This window comes from Hemitrygon akajei, chromosome 5 (genome assembly GCF_048418815.1).
Source record: "Hemitrygon akajei chromosome 5, sHemAka1.3, whole genome shotgun sequence".
Lineage (NCBI taxonomy): Eukaryota > Metazoa > Chordata > Chondrichthyes > Myliobatiformes > Dasyatidae > Hemitrygon > Hemitrygon akajei.
In genome coordinates, this window is record NC_133128.1 from 129,209,623 (window position 1) to 129,231,193 (window position 21,571).

The 21,571-nt window shown below is 39.5% G+C and overlaps 1 protein-coding gene across 1 annotated transcript in view; it reads right to left on the reverse strand.

The window, feature by feature from the left end:
* ikzf2 (IKAROS family zinc finger 2) overlaps positions 1-21,571 on the reverse strand; it is a 161,130-nt gene that overhangs the window by 138,443 nt on the left and 1,116 nt on the right. The window lies entirely within an intron of this gene.

Genomic DNA, 21,571 nt, shown 5'->3' on the forward strand with positions numbered 1-21,571 from the left:
TATATTGTGTAACCTCAAGTATCCCTTAATAATGGACTCTAACATGTTGGCAACACTGAAGCCAAGCCTATAATTTATGTGTTTTTCCCTCCCCCACTTCTTAAAGAGTCAAGTGAAATTTGTGAATTTTCAGTCCTCTAGACTAATTCCAGAATCTAGTGATTGTTTAACGATCACTACTAATGCCTCCACAATCTCTTTAGCTACCTCTTTCAGAACCCTGGGATGTATTCTACCTGGTCCATGTGACTTACCCATCTTCAGACCTATCAGCTTCCCTAGCACCTTCTCCTTGGTAGCAGCAACTACCTTTACTTCTGTCCCCAATACTCTTGAATTTCTGGCATGCTACTGGTGTCGTTTATATTAAAAATTGATCCAAAATACTCACTCAATTTGTCTGCTGTTTTTTTGTCACCTATTAATCCTCTGCAGTATAGTTTTCCAGCAGTCTGATTTCCACTCTTGCCACTCTTTTACTCTATACTGAATATTTCAAAAAAAGCTTTTGGTATCTTGTTTTATATTATCGGTTAGCTTACCTTAATATTTCACCTTTTCTGTCCATATTGTTTTTTTAGTTGTCTTTTGTTAGTTTTTAAAAGGCTTTCCGATCCTCTAACTCCCCACTGATTTTTGCTATATTGTGTCCCTCCCATTTGCTTTTATGCTGTCTTTGACTTCCCTTGTCAGCTATGGTTGGCTCATCCTCCTTTAGAATGTTTCTACTGCATTGGGATGAACCTATTCTGCATCTTGCAAATTATTCCCTGAAAATTCATGGATTTCTGCTCTAACATCATCCCTACTAATATCCCCTTCCAAATACCATTGACCAGCTCCTCTCATGCTTCTGTAGTTAAAGTTCAAAAGTTCAAAGTAAATTTAAGTAAAATTAAGTACATACTGTATATGTTAACATATACTCCCTGAGATTCATTTTCTTATAGGCGTTCACAGTAAATACAAAGAAACACAACAGTCAGTGAATAACTGCACACAACAAAGACAGACACCCAAATAGTGCAAATACAAAAAGAAAAAAATAAAATAATGGTTATAATTAATAAGTAATAACTATTGAGAATATGAGTTGTAGTGCCCTTGAAAGTGAGTCCATAGGCTTTGGAATTAGTTTAGTGTTGGCCAGAGTGAAGTTATCAACTCTAGTTCAGTAGCCTGATGGTTGAAAGGTAATAACTGTTCCTGAACCTGATGGTGTGGGACTGAATGTCCTGTACTTCTTTCCTGATGGCAGCAATGAGAAAAGAGCATGGCCTGGATGGTGGCCTCAACTCAACTGTAACACTGATATATCTGATTTTTGATTCTCCCTCTCAAACAGCAGGGGTGAATGCTATCATATTATGATCACTCCCTTCTAAGTGTTTTATTACCTTAAACTCCCTAATCAAGTCTGGTTCATTACACAACATCCAGACCAGAAATGTCTCTGGTCTGTGGGCACAACCACAGGCTGTTCTAAAAAGTCATGTTGTAGGTATTCTATAAATTCCTTCTTTTGGGAGGCCTGCATACAACTGCCATTAGGGTCTTTTTACCCATCCAGTTTCTTAACTCTACCTACAAGGATTCTATATCTTCTGATCCTTTGTCCCTTCTTTCTAAGGAATTGATTTCATTTTTTAAACCAACAAAGCTACCCACCTGCCTATCCTTTCAAAGCAATGTGTAACTTTAGATGTTAAGCTTCCAGTTGTGACCTTCTTTCAACCATGACTCTATGATGTCCATAACATACTTGCCAATTTCTAGCTACAAGATCATCTACCTTATTTTGTATACTGCATGAATTTAAATAAAACATGTTCTGTCCTGTTTTCACTACCATTCTTACAAGAAGGGTAGTGAAAATAGGACAAAAAATGTTGCCTGAAATTAAATTATTTTTCCTTTCTAAACATATTATTTGTTATTCTGGAGAACTCAGTAACCTATCGTACACTCTCCTTCCTTTTACTTTATCCATACTTTTCTAAGGTGCTGAACTGACCCTCTATTCTTTAGGTTAAAGCTTTATCCATAGCCATAATTATATAATTCCCTAGGATCTTGGTTCAAGTGGAGCTCATCCTATCAGGGCAGCTCCCTCCTTCCCCAATACTGGTGCCAATGTCCCATAAATTCAAACCCACTTCTCCCACACAAATCTTTGAGACATGCATTTAACTCTAATCTTATGAACCCGGTGTCAATTTGCGTGTGGCTCAGGTAACAATCCAGAGAATATTACCCTTTTGGTTTTGCATTTTAATTTAATCCCTAGCTGCTGAAATTCACTCAGTAGAACTTCTTTACTCATTCTTCCTATATTGTTGATAACTACATAGACCACAATAACTAATCTTTCCCCCTCCTTTGCCAAATTCCTCTGCAGGTCAAATGAGATGTCCTGAACCTTGGCACAGAACAGACAGCACAGCCTTTGGAACTCTCAATCCTTGTAACAGAGAATTATGTATATTTTCCTGACTATACTATCCCCAATTACAACTACCTTGAATAGCTGCCACAGAGTCACAGTTCAGTTACACATACTTCCTACAGACCACACTCTCGGGCTTACATTGAGCATGCATCTCAGACCTGTTGATCAAGGTCACAGGTTGGGGCTTCTCTAGCACTATCTCTTGGATCACCTTACCTGTCTCACTCACAGTCATACATTCTTGCCCCTGGCCAAAGACTGAATTTGAATCAGTTAATGGATGTGGCTGTCTCTTGAAACATACTGTCCAGGTAATTCTTGCCCTTCTTGATGCATCACAGTGTCTGAAGCTATGATTCTAGGTCATCAAGTTTGAGTGCAATTTCCTCAAGCAAATAACATTTGTGCAGATGTGGTCACCATGATCCACAATGGAGTCCACCAGTTCCCTCATTATGCAGCTACAACACATTATCTGATCCTGCATCCATACTCTATTTATTTTGTTGTAAGTTGGTACTTTCTTCATGTATCTACTATATATTTTTAAAAAACATACGTGTTGAATTGTGAAATGCATGAACAAGAGCCAGCAAATGAAAGCTTTTGGCCAGCACGAACTTCATTGGATAAATGTTTATTTCTGTGCAAGGAATTTCTACAAGTTGAGTGAACTTTGGATGCCCCTTTTAGTCAAGTTAATGGGAATAGTTTTATATATTGTATGAATGTGCTTGCTATAGCTTTTGGATTTAATCCAGTGAATTGTAATTAATAAATGCAACCAAAATTGCCTTTTCTAATTTACACTGCATGCTGGTAAACTGGTGTTAAATTTAGTTCAGTTGATTCATAGTTATAAACTTTGAAGGTTGATTTAAGCCTTTCACACGTTTGAGATCAATTCTCACAAAAAAAACTAATTTATAAACACAAAAGATCCTGCAGATGCTGGAAATCCACAGTAATACACACTAAATGCTGAAGAGACTCATCATTTTGTGTGCATTAATTTATAAACAATCTTTTACTCAATCTCTTGGTAAGAAATAAATGAACTTTGATGGATAAAGTATCCCAAGAAGCTGGATCTTGAAAACTAATCACACCTTAAAACATTTTCTCTTCAAATTTTGATTCTTGTAGAACAGAGTTCATTCATAGGCTCTTTTGGTGAAGATTACAATGCAGGCAATACAGGTCTTGCTTGTAGAAGGACAAAGAAAATGTTAGATGCATTAGACAATGTACTAACAAGAACACAAGATCAGAAAATAGGAGCAGGAGTAGGTGACTGGCCCTGCAAGACTGTCCACAATTCAATACAGTAGTACAATCACTTAAGTTGAGTAAGATGTTCTTCTACGGGGTTGTCTATTCGTGGGTCCTTAGAGAGAGACCAATCTGGGATCCACATATACTGGTGCAATGTGGACACAAGTAAGTGGTTGGGTTTTTTGATTATTCATTCTCTCCTTTTGCACTTGTTCTCTGCAGCACAGTGGAGGGTGCTCTCATGTAGCACAGCTTCCTCTTGAAAAGATTTTCTCCAGGTGTATCTATTGAATTCCAGGTTTTCCCAGCTTTTAGATATTATCATTAATTTCTTCAGCCGGATTTTGATGTCATCTTTGAAGCATTCCATTTGCCCTCTGGAACTCGCTGACCTTCCTTCAACTGCAAAGAATCTTTTTGGGAAGAAGTGAGTTAGGCATGCAAATGACATGACCTATCCATTTGAGTTGATGATGCTTTATTATGGTAGAAATGCTGTTCATGTTAGACTCCTGTCCTTCCAGCTGATCCTCATAATCTTTTGTAAGGTTTTTTGGTGGTTTTGTTCTGGGGTTTTCAGGAGTTTACTGTGAGTTGTCCATGACTCAGCTCCATACAGTAATATAAGAAGGATAACTGCTCAATAGACCAAAAGGTTTGTTAAACCTGTAGGTCACGGTCTTTTCCTTAATCTTGCATTTCACTACTACTATTCAGGCAGTAGCTGATCTCTGAGTCAATGTCAGTTTTTGAGAAGAATGCCTAGGTAGGAAAAGTAGTCTACATTTTCAAGGGCTGGATAAATGGCTGGTTGAGCGCTGACTGATATAGGACCTGTATTTTTATATTCAAAACAAGACCCAAGACTCTATATTCCTTGGCAAAAGAATTCAGGATACATTCCAGATCTTCTTCAGAATGTGCTGCGAAGGTATTGTCATCTGGATACAGAAAATCCATGGCAGTGGTGATGCTAACCTCATTCTTAGACTTGAACCAATTGAGGTTGAAAAGTCTGAAAAGGGATGGGATTCCCTGTGGCAGGACTGTTTGACTTCTGTCTTGACAATGAAGGGTTCATATCCAGCACCACTATTGCTGAGTACTGTGGCTGACATGCCATCATGCCGAAGTCTCAGTATTCAGAAGTACTTGTTAGGACAGCGATGTTTGGCGGTCTATTGTATCAAAAGACATTTTGTCAAATCTATGAAAACTGAGTACAAGGGTTGCCTTTGTTCATGGCATTTTCCCTGCAATTGACATGCTGTGAAGATCATGTCAGCAGAATGTCTGTAGATGGGCAGAAATCACACTGTGATTCAAGGAGTACATCTTTATGTAATGAAAAAGAGTTGGTTGACAAGGATACGTGCAAGCACTGTGCCTGTTTTTGACAGGAGGGTGATGCCTCTGTAAATGCATGTATGTGGTACAGGAGTGCTGGTCTACCTTTCTTGAGGACCTCTGCTGGGATCTCATCAGGAACAGTGCCTTTGTTGTTGTTCAGGCTTCTGAAGGCATCATGGACCTCTTTTGTACTGGGAGGTTCCTGCATGTCTTCTCTCACAGGTCTCTGGAGGACTTGGTTAGTAAGCTCTGTTTCAGCAGTGCTGCTGCAGTTAAGAAGTTCTTGAAAGTGCTGTCTTCATCAATTTTTGATATCCTTCCGATCCTTTAGCAGATTCTTCCATCCTTTGAGCATGGGTGATTTATTCGGCAGTAATTTGGATCATAGACTTCTTTGGTGATACTGAAGAAGCCTCCTGTATTACCAGAATCTGCCAGTCTCTGGATTTTCAGGGTTTTCTCAGTATTCTTGGTGGAAAATTCAATATGATCATGTGATCAACACTGGCTCCTTCTCTGCTAGTTATCCATAGCACTCAATTACCTGTTATATCAGAACCTTTATCCACCTCCAACTTAAATACTAAAGACCTAGTCTCCTCTGGGAGATATATATATACATATAAAATCAGAGACTCACAGCCCTCTTGTAGAACAAAAATCTATTCATTTGCTTTAAACAACTGGCCCTTGTAATTGTGTTTGAAACAATCTCATTAGTGAATACATCTCAACATCTACCTTTCATGCCCTCTCATAACTTTAATTCCTGAATGGGGTCATTCCTCATTCTTTTGGCTTCCAAAGAACACAGGCAAAAGAGTTAAGCCTCTCGTGATAAGAAAATTTTGTTCTCAGTAGTTGAAAGGATATCACAACATACAGCACCTATAAAAAATATTCAAGATACAATATTCAAAATTGTTTCAGTTAAAAGCAAAAGAGATGTGTGTAACATTACTCAGAATTGGACCTACAGTGCCTATAAAAAGTATTCAACCTCCCCACTCTTGGAAGTTTTCATGTTTTATGTTTTCACTTTGACACGAAAGAGTCTTTTTCTGTTGATCAGGGTCAAAAACACCACTGTGATTCAATGTTGTAAAGCAATAAAACATGAAAACTTCCAAGAGTGGGGAGGTTGAATACTTTTTATAGGCACTGTAGGTCCAATTCTGAGTAATGTTACACACATCTCTTTTGCTTTTAACTGAAACAATTTTGAATATTGTATCTGGCAGAAGATGTATTTTCTACAATTTCCTTTCTTTGCTGCTCAGGCAGTGATAAACAATAAACTTTTGGAACATATCATCCAGGAGTTTTAAGCTTGCTCTCTATCTAAGTCTCTCACATCTTAAAAACTTCCATCAGGTTTCCCCTCAGCTTCCCTTTGGAGAAAATAATTAAAGTTTGTCCAACCTTTACTTATATCACATATTCCAAAATCCAAGCAGCACACTGGTAAACAACTTCTGTACTCTCCCTTTATGCTTGATCTGCTAAAATGCAACCCTTCTCTTTTCCAAGAAAAACCGAGTTCAACTGCAATCTACAACAGTAGTGCAGCAAGCCCAACTGACCCCATGCATCCTCAATGAGTACATTGTCTGGCCTGGCAGATATAGAGTCAGAGATTCATGCACACAGAAACAGGCCCTGCAGCCTAACTGGTCCATGCCAGCCAAATTACTCATATAAGCTATGGTAGTCAGCTATATCTGTGTTTGGCTCGAATCCTCTAAAATGTACCTATCTATGTACATGTCTCATATCCTCTGAAACATACCTTTCCATGTACATGTCCTGAATCGCAGCAAGCAGGCAGAGGAGTAAGTCGCCGGTTTTTCGGGAAAAAGTTCAGACTTTTTTTCAATCTACTTGGGATAAAAGAGGCACGGCTGCGCAGGCGAGTGACCTCACAGCGCGATAGATTTAAAAAGAACACCGCCATATCCAGCGGGCAGCGGAGTGAACGGGTGCAGAGTGATAGGGCTTTGGCTCAACGGGCTTAGGCGGAAACGGGAAGAGGCTTCCTGCGACGGTTGAGTCTTACAGTTAAGTGGTAGGTTACAGGTTTATTTATTTAGTGCTGACAGTAGCATTAGAGGTATGCATTTTGGATTAGTGTTGTGCCCAGAGTGCCAGATGTGGGGACCTTGGGGGAATCCCAGCCTCCCCCAGGAATACATCTGCTCCAGATGCAATGAGATGAAGCTCCTTAGGGATCGTGTGAGGGATCTGGAGCAACAATTTGATGACCTTCAGCTTATTTGAGAAAGTGAGGAGGTGATGGATAGTACCTATAGAGAAATAGTTGACAGCACCTCCGTGACAGTCCCCCTCAGGAATCGATATATAGTTTTAGATACTGTTGGAGAGGTTGACCAGACAGAGGAAGACCACAATGAACGGGACTCTGGCACTCTGCCCAGTGCCGTGATCAAGAAAGCAAGGAGAAATGCCATTGTTATAGGGGATTCCATCGTGAGGGGAACAGATAAGAGATTCTGCGAGCCGGACAAGGATACCCGAATGGTGTGTTGCCTCCCTGGTGCAAGGGTACGAGATATCTTGGATCGGGTCCAGAGTATTCTCAGGAGAGAGGGCAAGCAACCAGAAGTCTTGGTTCATGTTGGTATCAATGGCATAGACAGAAAAAGAGAGGAGGTCCTGAAGGAAGATTACTGGGAGCTAGGAAGAAAATTAAAAAGCCGGACCTCCAGAGTAATAATCTCAGGATTACTGCCTGAGCCATGCGCTAATGATGGTAAGAATAGCATAATTAAGCAGATGAATGTGTGGCTAAGTAACTGGTGCAGGGGGCAGGGCTTCAAATTCTTAGATCACTGGGATTTATTTTGGGGAAGGCATGACTTATACAGAAACGATGGGTTACACCTGAACTCAAAGGGTACTAATATCCTGGCGGGATTGTTTAATATAGCTGTTAGGGAGGGTTTAAACTGAGTTGGCAAGGGGAAGGAAACCAGGGTGTTAGGGTCGAGGAAGAGGAAAATAGAAATAAGTCAAGCAAGTCCTGCTGTTCAGGAGGATTTAAACTAATGTGGCGGGGGATGGGAATAAGTGCAGAGAGACAGAGGGGTGTAAAATGAGGGTAGAAGCAAAAAGTAGTAAGGTGAAAAGTAAAAGTGGCAGGCAGGCAAATCCAGGGCAAAAAGCAAAAAGAGCCACTTTTCAACATAATTGTATAAGGGCTAAGAGTGTTGTAAAAACAAGCCTGAAGGCTTTGTGTGTCAATGCGAGGAGCATTCGTAACAAGGTGGATGAATTGAATGTGCAGATAGTTATTAATGAATATGATATAGTTGGGATCACGGACACATGGCTCCAGGGTGACCAAGGATGGGAGCTCAACATCCAGGGATATTCAATATTCAGGAGGGATAGACAGGAAAGAAAAGGAGGTGGGGTAGCCTTGCTGGTTAGAGAGGAGATTAACACAATAGAAAGGAAGGACATTAGCCTGGAGGATGTGGAATCGATATGGGTAGAGCTGCATAACTCTAAGGGGCAGAAAACACTGGTGGGAGTTGTGTACAGGTCACCTAACAGTAGTAATGAGGTTTGGGGTGGCATTAAACGGGAAATTAGAAATGTGTGCAATAAAGGAACAGCAGTTATAATGGGTGACTTCAATCTACATATAGATTGGGTGAATCAAGTTGGTAAGGGTGCTGAGGAAGAGGATTTCTTGGAATGTATGTGGGATGGTTTTCTGAACCAACATGTTGAGGAACTAACTAGAGAGCAGGCCATCCTAGACTGGGTACTGAGCAATGACGAAGGGTTAGTTAGCAATCTTGTCGTGCAAGGCCCCTTGGGTAAGAGTGACCATAATATGGTGGAATTCTTCATTTAGATGGAGAGTGACATAGTTAATTCAGAAACAAAGGTCCTGGACTTAAAGAAGGGTAACTTTGAAGGTATGAGATGTGAATTAGCTAAGACAGACTGGCAAATGATACTTAAAGGGTTGACGGTGGATATGCAATGGCAAGCATTTAAAGATCACATGGATAAACTACAACAATTGTTCATCCCAGTTTGGCAAAAGAATAAACCAGGGAAGGTAGTGCACCCGTGGCTGACAAGGGAAATTAGGGATTGTATCAAGTCCAAAGAAGAAACATACAAATTAGCCAGAAAAAGCAGCACACCTGAGGACTGGGAGAAATTCGGAGTCCAGCAGTGGAGGACAAAGGGCTCAATCAGGAAAGGGAAAAAAGATTATGAGAGAAAGCTGGCAGGGAACATAAAAACTGACTGTAAAAGCTTTTATATATATATGAAAGGAAAAAGATTGGTTAAGACAAATGTAGGTCCCTTCCAGTCAGAAACAGGTGAATTGGTCATGGGGAACAAGGACATGGCAGACCAATTGAATAACTACTTTGGTTCTGTCTTCACTAAGGAGGACATAAATAATCTTCTGGAAATAGTAGGGGACCGAAGGTCTAGTGAGATGGAAGAACTGAGGGAAATACATGTTAGTAGGGAAGTGGTGTTAGGTAAATTGAAGGGATTAAAGGCAGATAAATCCCCAGGGCCAGATGGTCTGCATCCCAGAGTGCTTAAGAAAGTAGCCGAAAAAATAGTGGACGCATTAGTGATAATTTTTCAAAATTCTTTAGATTCGAGATTAGTTCCTGAGGATTGGAGGGTGGCTAATATAACCCCACTTTTTAAAAAAGGAGGGAGAGAGAAACCGGGGAATTATAGACCGGTTAGCCTGACATCGGTGGTGGGGAAAATGCTAGAGTCAGTTATCAAAGATGTGATAACAGCATATTTGGAAAGCGGTGAAATCATCGGACAAAGTCAGCATGGATTTGTGAAAGGAAAATCATGTCTGACGAATCTTATAGAATTTTTTGAGGATGTAACTAGTAGAGTGAATAGGGGAGAACTAGTGGATGAAGTATATTTGGATTTTCAAAAGGCTTTTGACAAGGTCCCACACAGGAGATTAGTGTGCAAACTTAAAGCACACGGTATTGGTGGTATGGTATTGATGTGGATAGAGAATTGGTTGGCAGACAGGAAACAAAGAGTGGGAATAAACGGGACCTTTTCAGAATGGCAGGCAGTGACTATTGGGGTACCACAAGGCTCAGTGCTGGGACCCCAGTTGTTTACAATATTTTTAATGATTTAGACGAGGGAATTAAATGCAGCATCTCCAAGTTTGCGGATGACACGAAGCTGGGCGGCGGTGTTAGCTGTGAGGAGGATGCTAAGAGAATGCAGGATGACTTGGATAGGTTAGGTGAGTGGGCAAATTCATGGCAGATGCAATTTAATGTGGATAAATGTGAGGTTATCCATTTTGGTGGCAAGAACAGGAAAACAGATTATTATCTGAATGGAGGCTAATTAGGAAAAGGGGAGGTGCAATGAGACGTGGGTGTCATTGTACAGTCATTGAAAGTGGGCATGCAGGTACAGCAGGCGGTGAAAAAGATGAATGGTATGTTGGCATTCATAGCAAGAGGATTCGAGTACAGGAGCAGGGAGGGTCTACTGCAGGAGTACAAGGCCTTGGTGAGACCACACCTGGAGTATTGTGTGCAGTTCTGGTCCCCTAATCTGAGGAAAGACATTCTTGCCATAGAGGGAGTACAAAGAAGGTTCACCAGATTGATTCCTGAGATGGCAGGACTTTCATATGAAGAAAGACTAGATCAACTGGGCTTATACTCACTGGAATTTAGAAGATTGAGGGGGGATCTTATTGAAATGTATAAAATTCTAAAGGGATTGGACAGGCTAAATGCAGGAAGATTGTTCCTGATGTTGGGGAAGTCCAGAACGAAGGGTTACAGTTTAAGAATAAAGGGGAAGCCTTTTAGGACTGAGATGAGGAGAAACTTCTTCACACAGAGAGTGGTGAATCTGTGGAATTCTCTGCCACAAGAAACAGTCGAGGCCAGTTCATTGGCTATATTTAAGAGGGAGTTAGATATGGCCCTTGTGGCTAAAGGGATCAGGGGGTATGGAGAGAAGGCAGGTACAGGGTTCTGAGTTGGATGATCAGCCATGATCATACTGAATGGTGGTACAGGCTCGAAGGGCCAAATGGCCTACTCCTGCACCTATTTTCTATGTTTCTGTGTCCAACTACCTTTTAAATGTTGTTAATTTACCTGTTTCAACCATATCCTCTAGCAGTTCATTCCATAAACTGAGCACCCTCTGGGTGAAAATGTTGCCCCTCAGGTCCCTATTAAATATCCCACCCCTACCACCACCCATCTTAAAACTATGCCCTACATTTCTTGATACTCCAATCCTGAGGAAAAAAGACTGTGGATATTGACCATCTATGCTTCTAATTTGATATACTTCTTTAAGATCACTCCTCATTCTCAATGCTCCAGTGAAAAAAGTCCCAACTTGCTCATCAACCCATCTTCATAATTAGTCCTTTGAGTCATGGTTTCATCCACAAATCTCTTCTGCATTCTTTTTTGTTTAACAGTATCTTTATTATTGCAGGGTGATTCAGAGCTGAATAGAATATTCTGAAGGTGGCCTCATCAACATCCTATACAATGGCTACGTAACTTCCCAACTTCTCTACTCAGTACTCTGACTAATATAGTGTGAGAAAAGCCCTGTCTATCTCAACACCAGTTTCAGGAAACCATGTACTTGTATTCCTGGGTACCTCCGTTCTGCAGCACACCCCAGGGCCCTATGCTGTTGCCCTCAAGTGATAGTTATTGCAGAATAATCAGTTTCTCTCCTTGAAAGAATAATTTTAAGTGCAGATTGCAGAGAAAATTAATGATAGAGAATTAAAAGAAACATACGTTTTTCTCTTTGATCACTTCCTTAATCTCATTTGATCCTTATTTTATTTTATTTTCTGTGCATGACTAAAATGAATATTTTTAATTCCCTGCTTTTTTAAAAAGCGATCTAAACTTGATTTAGACTCTGTATGTCTCACTGAAGATCCAAGAGTTTAATTGGCAAGAACTTGTCTCTTGCTTGCTATTCCCTGTAGTGGATCCTGCATTAATACAGATGCCAGATGACCGAAAGTTACTGTTAACAACTTTGTGTGAGAAACACTGTGCAAGATGACAAGAGAAACCTATTCTTGCATCACGGAGAAAAGTCCTGTGTTATGGTAATAAATTAATGGCAACAAAATTTAGATGAAGTAACAAAGGAATGAAGGAACAGGATGTGACAATACAACTCATTGAAATTTGATGAGCCTATGTGTTTAAAGAATCTAATAAATTAAAATTACGAGACAGAGAAGTAATTTTTTTCCACAGCTCTTGAACTCAGTCCCCTGACTAATGAAAGCCAATGTACCATACATCTTCTTAACCACCTTAACAATATATGTGGCAACTTTGAGGGATCTGTGGACGTGGAGCCCAAGATCCATCCTTCCCTCCATACTGCTAAGAATCTTGCTATTAAACTTGTACTCTGCCTTCAAGTTTGAGTTTCTAAAGGGCATCACTTTACACTTTTCTAGATTGAACTCCATCTGTCACTTTTCAGCCCAGTTCTGCATCCCATCGATGTTCTGTTATAATCTGTGACAATCTTCTACACTATCTACAACACTAATCTTTGTGTTATCTGCAAACTTATTAACCCATCTTTCCACTCCCTCATCTAAGTAATTAATAAAAAAAAAGCACAAAGAGCAGGGGTCCCAGAACAGAGCCCTGCAGAATACCACTAATCACAAACATCCAGGCAGAATATACTCCAGTTACTACCACCCTCTGCTTTTTGCAGGCAAGCTAATTCCAAATCCATACAGTCAAGTTTACTTGATCCCATCCATGCCTCCTGATTTTCTGAATGAGCCTGCCACAGGGACCCTTGTTGAATGCTTTACTGAAATCCATATACATGACTGCTCCACCTTTATTAATTTGTTTAGTGACTTCCTCAAAGAAGTAAATCAAGTTTGTGAGGTGTGACCTGCCCCTCACAAAGCTAGGCTGACTATCCCTAATCAGATTATGCTTCTCTAAATGCTTGTAAATCCTGTCTCTAAGAACTCTCTCCAATTGTTTGCCAACTAGGAAGATGCCCTAGTCTATAATTCCCAGAAATGATCTCTATTACATTTCTTGAACAAAGAAATAAAATTTGCTATCCTCCAATTTTCTGATGCTAGTTCTGTGGATACAAATAATATTGCAAATGCACAGAAATCTCTTCCTTTGTTTCCCATAGTAACCTGAGGTATACTTCACCTGGCCCTGGGCAATTATCTACCTTAATATTTTTTTAAAATTCCAGCAATTCTCTTTCTTAACCTTGACATGTTCCAGCATAGTAGTTTGTTCTACACTGACTTCACAATCATCAAGGTCGCTCTCACTGATGAATACCAAAGCAAAATATTCATTAAGGACCTCCTCTGACAACAGTCACATTTCCTCTTTTATCCCTCATCGGTCCTATATTCACTCTAGTCATCATCTTGTTCTTCACATATGTTCATTCATAAAAGATCAAGAAAGGGAAAATAAACTCATTTTAGTCTCAGTGAGACTTCTATTGCTGCACTAAAGATTACAAATATTTTATATCCAGCTTGTATTTGAATGTTTTGAGAACTATGTATATACCACTAGTTTTTTTTTAGCAAGTCTGCTCCTTTAATTAGACATGACAAAGTTCATCACTGAAAACAATGACTTACGTGAATATTCGTAGTGGCTCTAAACTACACAGTATTTACCGTTATGATCACTGAATATCAAGTGTTCACTGACAAACATTAGAAGAAAAAAGCAGAACCAGAGGAAAGCCAGTATCAACTGGTCCAACCATTTACTATCCAAATACTGATGTGTACACCAGGCCTGCAAAGATTTCAAAATGTATCATCCAATGTCAAGTATTCTTGCAACCACCTAGCTGCCCCTAGTTTCCTGTGAAAAACTGCCTTTGGGTTGTAAAAAAAATAATTTGCTGCTTCATTTCACAGTAATGATGATTATTTAGTATTTTTTTAATCAAGGGTGGGGTTTAAAGATTTGTCTACATGTCGCTCCAATAAATTTCTGAATGCCATCTTGAGCACACATGCCATTCACCAACCACCCCTGTCATGGGGAATTGAAGAAAATGAGAGCAGAGTAAGAAGCAGCATTTATAATTGAAAGAGGGGCATGAAAAGTACAAATAGTGAATAGCTGGGCCAAAAGATGTCTTCTGCACTGTAATTTCTAATTAAAGAGAAAAAGGCTACAAATCATGTTGGATTGATTTCCAAAACTGCAATCATGTTCTTTTTTAAAAATCTGTGACTTTATAATTTCCTATCCAAGCTATCTATAAACAACAACCTTGCCATTTTACTTTAATCTATTGTTTTAATTATCCACCTCTTATTCTGCACTCTCTTATGCAGATCTCTTTTGAATTAATCAATTACATTCAAAATGCCATGTGGTTTCACTGGATTATTGGGAATGAATAACATAGCAATAAAGTTACTAAATTCAAGCTGTGTTATCACAGTATATTGTAATATAAACAGTAGCCCCACTGCCAATGAAAGCTGTATGAACATTCACAAGATCTCCTGGCTTCCAGTATAATCTATCAATTTGATGATCCAAAAACAGTGGAAACAGTGATTTCATTTACTTAATTAAGGATACTTGAATTGTTAATTGGATAGAAAAAGGGTCAGGTTCTCTAACCTGGCATCTTAATTCACCTAATTTGATTAAGTTTTACTTTCAATATTTTTCTCAAACTCTGCAGTTTGTTCTATAAAATTACTAATTACTTTTTTAAAACTATTCAACTTAATAGTTTAATAATTCAAATAATATTTTGTTTTCTTCAAATAACTACATTAAGAAATATCAGTTTCCTTAGCTGTATCTTGACAGCTGTGCTTTACTTAGTATTTTCCTAGAACTTTAAAATGCATCAGGGAGTATTTGAAAGTTCAATATACTAAATGTACTGCAAAACTCTAAGTGGTCTTATGGGATATGATAATTTGTAATTCAGAACCCATATTTTCGTATTTATTTTCATTGAAGGAGGCAATTCCCCTATTTAGATCTATGCCAATTCTCAAAGCAATCCCAGTTTCCACTAATCATTTCTGTAACTTACTCTCCTTCATTCCCTCATCTTCACCCATACACTGACAACCACCATATTAGGGGCAGTTTATACTGACTATCAATCTCATCTTTGGGAGGAATCCTATACTGTGACCCATTCTGTGTGGAGATTGTGCCAGCTCCACACAGAGTGGACCACAGGACTCCAGAATAGCGAGGCAGCAACTCAACGAACTGCACTACTGTGCCACAGACGAATCATGTAGTGTACTTATGTGACAATTTAAATCTAGCATTGCAATTTTGAAGATTAAAAAAATTGGCAAGTGTAACCAAGAATCTGGCAAAATATTGTCAACTGTATTACCAGTGTTTGCTAGGAAGAAAAATTTCCGCCAAAAGGATCCCACTCCAGTGTGCATCTTTCCCTCCCCAATCCCCCCCCCCCCCACTTTCCACAGGGATTGTTGCCTACGTGACTCCCTTGTCCACTCATCTCTCCCCACTGATGTACTCGTGGCACAACCTTGCAAGTGGAACAAGTGCTACTCCTGCCCCTACACCACCTCCCTCACTACCATTCAGGGTCCCAAAATATCCTTCTAGGTGAGATGACACTTCACCTGTGAGTCTGTTGGAGTTATCTACTGTATCTGGTGCTCCTGGTGTGGCCTCCTGTATATCAGTGAGACCCAACGTAGATTGGGAGACTGCTTCGCTAGACAACTTCAGTCTGTCCGTCTCAAAAAGCGGCATCTCCTGGTGGTCACCCATTTCAATTCTTACATCGCATTCCCATCCAACATATCAGTCTATGGCCTTCTCTACCTCTATAATGATGCCACACTCAGGTTGGAGAAGCAACGTGCTATATTCCGTCTGGGTAGCCTCCAACCTGATATCATGAACATGGGTTTGTTCAAGCTTCCAGTAACTGCCCACTCAACCCCCCCCCACCATTCCCCATTCCTGTTTCCCTCCCTCAAGTTATATCCTTACTTGTCCATCACCTCCCTCTAGTGCTCTTCCCCCTTCCCTTTCTTCCAGGGTCTTCTGACTTCTCATATCAGATTCCCCCTTCTCCAGCCCTTTATCTCTTGAACCAATGAACTTCTCAGCTCTTTACTTCATTGCTCCCTCTCTCCTGGTTTCACCTATTACTTACTGCCTTGTACTTCTTCCCTCCCACACCTTAGTCAGACTTTTCTTCCTTTCCAATCCTGATGAAGGGTCTTGGCCTGAAACATCGACTGTTTATTCTTTTTGTGGATGCTACCTGGCTTGCAATGATCTTTTAGCATTTTGTGTGTGTTGCTCTGCCATTCTTTCCTGGTTTGTCCAATATACCTGGTTACACAATACCTCTTAATTCCTGTCTACAAGTAACTCAATTGTAACAAATCACAGCAGAAAGTTGATTTACCATCTCATGCTCAGAACAATTAGACACTAGAATTGAAAGCTGGTCTTGTTAACAACTACAACATGTTAAGAATGGGGTGGGGGGGGGGAACCTACCATCATCTGACAATCTGACTCTATAATACAAAGAACTCTAAATTTCAAAGCATTTTAAAGAACTGCTTGAGATCTCTTGAGATTTTCCCTATATCACTACCTTAAAAGTATGGTGAATTACTTGATGTAATACTATATAATATTACTCTGTTCAGTCATCACACAAAACACAGCTCATGAGAACAAGTCAATATGTTGTGGTTGGCCTGCAGCCAGTCATAATAGCCAAGCTTTGCCATACAACTATACAGTCAACTTAAAGATACAAGTACATTTAGGCCTTGCGTTTTCACTTATTGAATGAAGCATCAAAGATGAAGAAAAACGACGAATGACACTACACATACATAATATGGATTTGAGAGGCAGAAGTGCTCTGGAGTCACCTTATAGTACATTGAAGCAGTAGTATCATTGGATTGAGGATGTACAGTAGTTGAAGCATTACAACTTTATACAGTAAACCTTCATGATAATGATACAACCATTTACCATAGGAAACATTCATGGAGGTATGCACATATACTTATGACATTTTTTCATGTACTCTTTTTGATTATTACCAATACAACTTTGAAAAAAAATCACTTACCATTTGTTTGGTGGTAGAAAAGTTGAAATACCATTCAAACAAATTTCTGAAGGATATTGGGATAAAAAATGAGCAACAGATTGATTTATAAATGAACATGTAGATTAGGAGCAGGAGTAGACTACTTGACCTCTCAAACCTGCTCTGTCATACAGTAAATCATGTTTCATCTGACTGTAACCTCAGCTCAGCACTTCCATCTGCTAATAATATTAAATAAACCTTCTTATCAAGTATCAACGTTCCTGTCACCTTTCCTTAAAATTCTTAGTATTTTACAGAGGACTTCATTAATATTAGAAGAATTGATTTTGCCTTGTAAGTAAGTTTCTCAAATTGTAATACACTATTAGATTAGCTTTAACACTAACAATAAACTCAAATTTCCAATCTGTTGTTGATTCAACCTTTGCAGATTTTAAGGTAGTCACCCCTAAATGATGATTTTAATGATATATTGGATATATATAATATCCCAATAATTTTTGCCTCCCTCCCAGTGAGCTTCATAGCTTGGAACTCCTGTCTTGATATATAGAGGGCAGAGTTGATTGACTTGTTTTATGGAGTTACTTTGTTACTTTTTGTAATGATACTTAGTGGCAAAGTTCAATAAGTGTTAGTCAGCCAATAGGTATTGATTAGTGGAATTTCTTATGTTGTTAGGAGTCATTGAGTTAAGGTGGTGACTTAAGGGCGTTTACACATTAAGTGCTTTCTACTGTTAATGGTCCTCTTACAATGGCACAAGTCTTGTTTTGTCTATTGTCTTGTTTATTATTTATTGTAATGCCTGCACTGTTTTGTGCACTTTATGCAGTCCTGGGTAGGTCTGTAGTCTAGTGTAGTTTTTTTCTGTGCTGTTTTCACACAGTTCAGTGTAGTTTCATGTAGCACCACAGTCCTGAAAAACATTGTCTCATTTTTACTGTGTACTGTACCAGCAGTTATGGTTGAAATGACAATATAAAGCGACTTGACTTTACAAGGGGTTTAAAAAAGTCTGCACACGAATAATAGGATAACAGACAGACAGACAGACATACTTTATTGATCCCGAGGGAAATTGGGTTTCATTACAGCAGCACCAACCAAGGATAGCATAAAAATATAGCAATATAAAACCATAAATAATTAAATAATAATAAGTTAATTGTGCCAAGTGGAAATAAGTCCAGGACCAGCCTATTGGCTCAGGGTGTCTGACACTCCGAGGGAGGAGTTGTAAAGTTTGATGGCCACAGGCAGGAATGACTTCCTATGATGCTCAGTGTTGCATCTCGGTGCAATGAGTCTCTGGCTGAATGTACTCCTATGCCTAACCAGTACATTATGGAGTGGATGGGAGACATTGTCCAAGATGGACAACTTGGACAGCATCCTCTTTTCAGACACCACTGTCAGAGAGTCCAGTTCCACCCCCACAACATCACTGGCCTTACGGATGAGTTTGTTGATTCTGTTGGTGTCTGCTACCCTCAGCCTGCTGCCCTAGCACACAACAGCAAACATGATAGCACTGGCCACCAGACTTGTAGAACATCCTCAGCGTTGTCCGGCAGATGTTAAAGGACCTCAGTCTCCTCAGGAAATAGAGACGGCTCCGACCCTTCTTGTAGACAGCCTCAGTGTTCTTTGGCCAGTCCAGTTTATTGTCAATTCGTATCCCCAGGTATTTGTAATCCTCCACCATGTCCACACTGACCCCTTGGATGGAAACATGAGGATGGAAACAGGCCTTAGCCCTCCTCAGGTCTACCACCAGCTCCTTAGTCTTTTTCACATTAAGCTGCAGATGATTCTGCTCGCACCATGTGACAAAGTTTCCCACCGTAGCCCCGTACTCAGCCTCATCTCCCTTGCTGATGCATCCAACTATGGCAGAGTCATCAGAAAACTTCTGAAGATGGCAAGACTCTGTGCAGTAGTTGAAGTCCGAGGTGTAGATGGTGAAGAGAAAGGGAGACAGGACAGTTCCCCTGTGGAGCTCCGGTGCTGCTGATCACTCTGTCTGACACATAGTGTTGCAAGCGCACGTACTGTGGTCTGCCAGTCAGGTAATCAATAATCCATGACACCAGGAAAGCATCCACCTGCATCACTGTCAGCTTCTCACCCAGCAGAGCAGGGCTGATGGTGTTGAACGCACTGGAGAAGTCAAAAAACATGACCCTCACAGTGCTCGCCGGCTTGTCCAGGTGGGCGTAGACACAGTTTAGCAGGTAGACGATGGCATCCTCAACTCCTAGTCGGGGCTGATAGGTGAACTGGAGGGGGTGTAAGTGTGGCCTAACCATAGGCCGGAGCTGCTCTAAAACAAGTCTCTCCAAATAAGGTGCACTCACTGAGTAAGTGGAGAGGGATGTATGGAATGGGTTACATGACTTCCTAAATGATTAATGGTGAAAGGGCCTAATAACAAAACTGTTGCAATGTCATGATCCATACATTAAAATTGGAATAAATATCAAGACCAAAGAAAATTAACATTAACTTGCTGTTAACTCAGGTTTGTCACTGGTAAGAAAAGTTGATAAAGCATTTATTATCAGGCTGTCATTACCAACAGATTTAAGAGTAGTCTAACACTAGTTCTCATGTTACTTTCGAGAGTGGAATTCAAATAATAAATGTTAAGCTTTCTTTTGCAATGTCATTATCTTATATATTATCCACATTTATATTGATCTATCAAATTTTTGATACTTTCAATAGCTTTATTTGCATATAAATTTTGAAAATGGCATCAAGTTAGAAATAGAATACTTTTGTAAATCAATAATTTGTAATAATTTTATGCTATTGTTTGTTTAATATAGATTGTAATTTCATTTAATGCATGTACTAAAGAATTTTTAACTCTTTTTAATGTGTAGTTTGCTATTTGGTTAAAAATGTTTCATAAACCACTTCCACCTTGACAGTTCATTACATAGATAGAGGTTTGACATTTAAACTTGTACAGTTGCAGAATACTAATTGTGATCATTAACTGGATACATGAAAAGTTTTAACCACTCCGCTTTAGACGCCCACATAATCAATTGGGTGCATCGAAGAATGGGGATAGCTTGGTGCTATGATATCTTGAGAATGAAAAAAAGTGCAGCATCGACTTCGCAGTAAATGTTGAAAATTATTTCTATCAGTTAACTTATCTACATATCAAGAGACAGGAAGCTTGTAGGTGCAAAGAAACCTTTAAACTTCACAAGGAGAAATGAGGTTCCTATTGGCCAAATCTTTGTACCATTACTTGGGGATCTAGAGTGGGTATGTATCAGCTAACTTCTAAATAAAATATCTACATTTTGAGAGACTTTAGGTTTGATAAAACATATCACAAGGTGTTTAAAATACCCTAAAGCAAAATACTTCAGATGATCAAAATCTTCAAAGGAAATATAAAATGTTGGAAAACATTGAGGAGCGAAATTCCCCCAAGGAGATGAGGCCTGTGATAGTATAGGAAATGGTGGCTTCTGTTCCCTTGAGAAAGGGTTGGTAAAAGGTCTGATTGTTAACTAACACATTTTACCATTATCAGTAGGTTTGATGAGAATATTAGGGTTGGATCTTAACTAACAGAATTCTTGAAATTCAATAGGAAGTAAGTTAAAGAACATGAGTGGAACTGGAAAAAAATGCTAAGATCAATAATAAGCCAGTTAAACCACTTAGAGAGGATGAAAGGCCTGTACCTGGGAATGAACAATTTGAGCATGAAATAAGTAAACATGAAAGAGTCTACATTGTGGGCTGTGAAAGCTTCTGATCATTGAAGCAGACGTGGAGGTAAAGGAACCGAAGATCAGTGGGACGAGGTTGAAATCTCCACTTAGTTTTAACTATTTTGGATCAAGGAAGGAAAGGTGTTTACTGTCAAGCCTTTTGTCATTAAATCGTTTCTTTCTTTCACTCTATCTGTTCACATTCCCGCTACCATAACCACAGCCCCTAATTTTTCCCTAATGTGTTTAGCCGTTACAACTTTACTGTTAATTCCGTATGGTTCAAAGAAAATCGGAATGAAACTAACTTTTTTCTCTGTCTTCAGGTGTTGCCTGACGTGCTACTTTCAACACCTTCCTTGTATCTAAAATTCCCACCCGCTCCGTACGTGAATTTAAGTGACAATGTACTGCTGCAGTGGTTAGAACTGTAAATACTGCCATAGGGGGAAAAAAAAACGGTTCGCAGTGAAAATAAACAACATTTTACATTAAATGGCTTTGCAATGCGGACATTTCAAGATTTTTTTCTGCACAGACCGCATGTTGGAAATGTGTT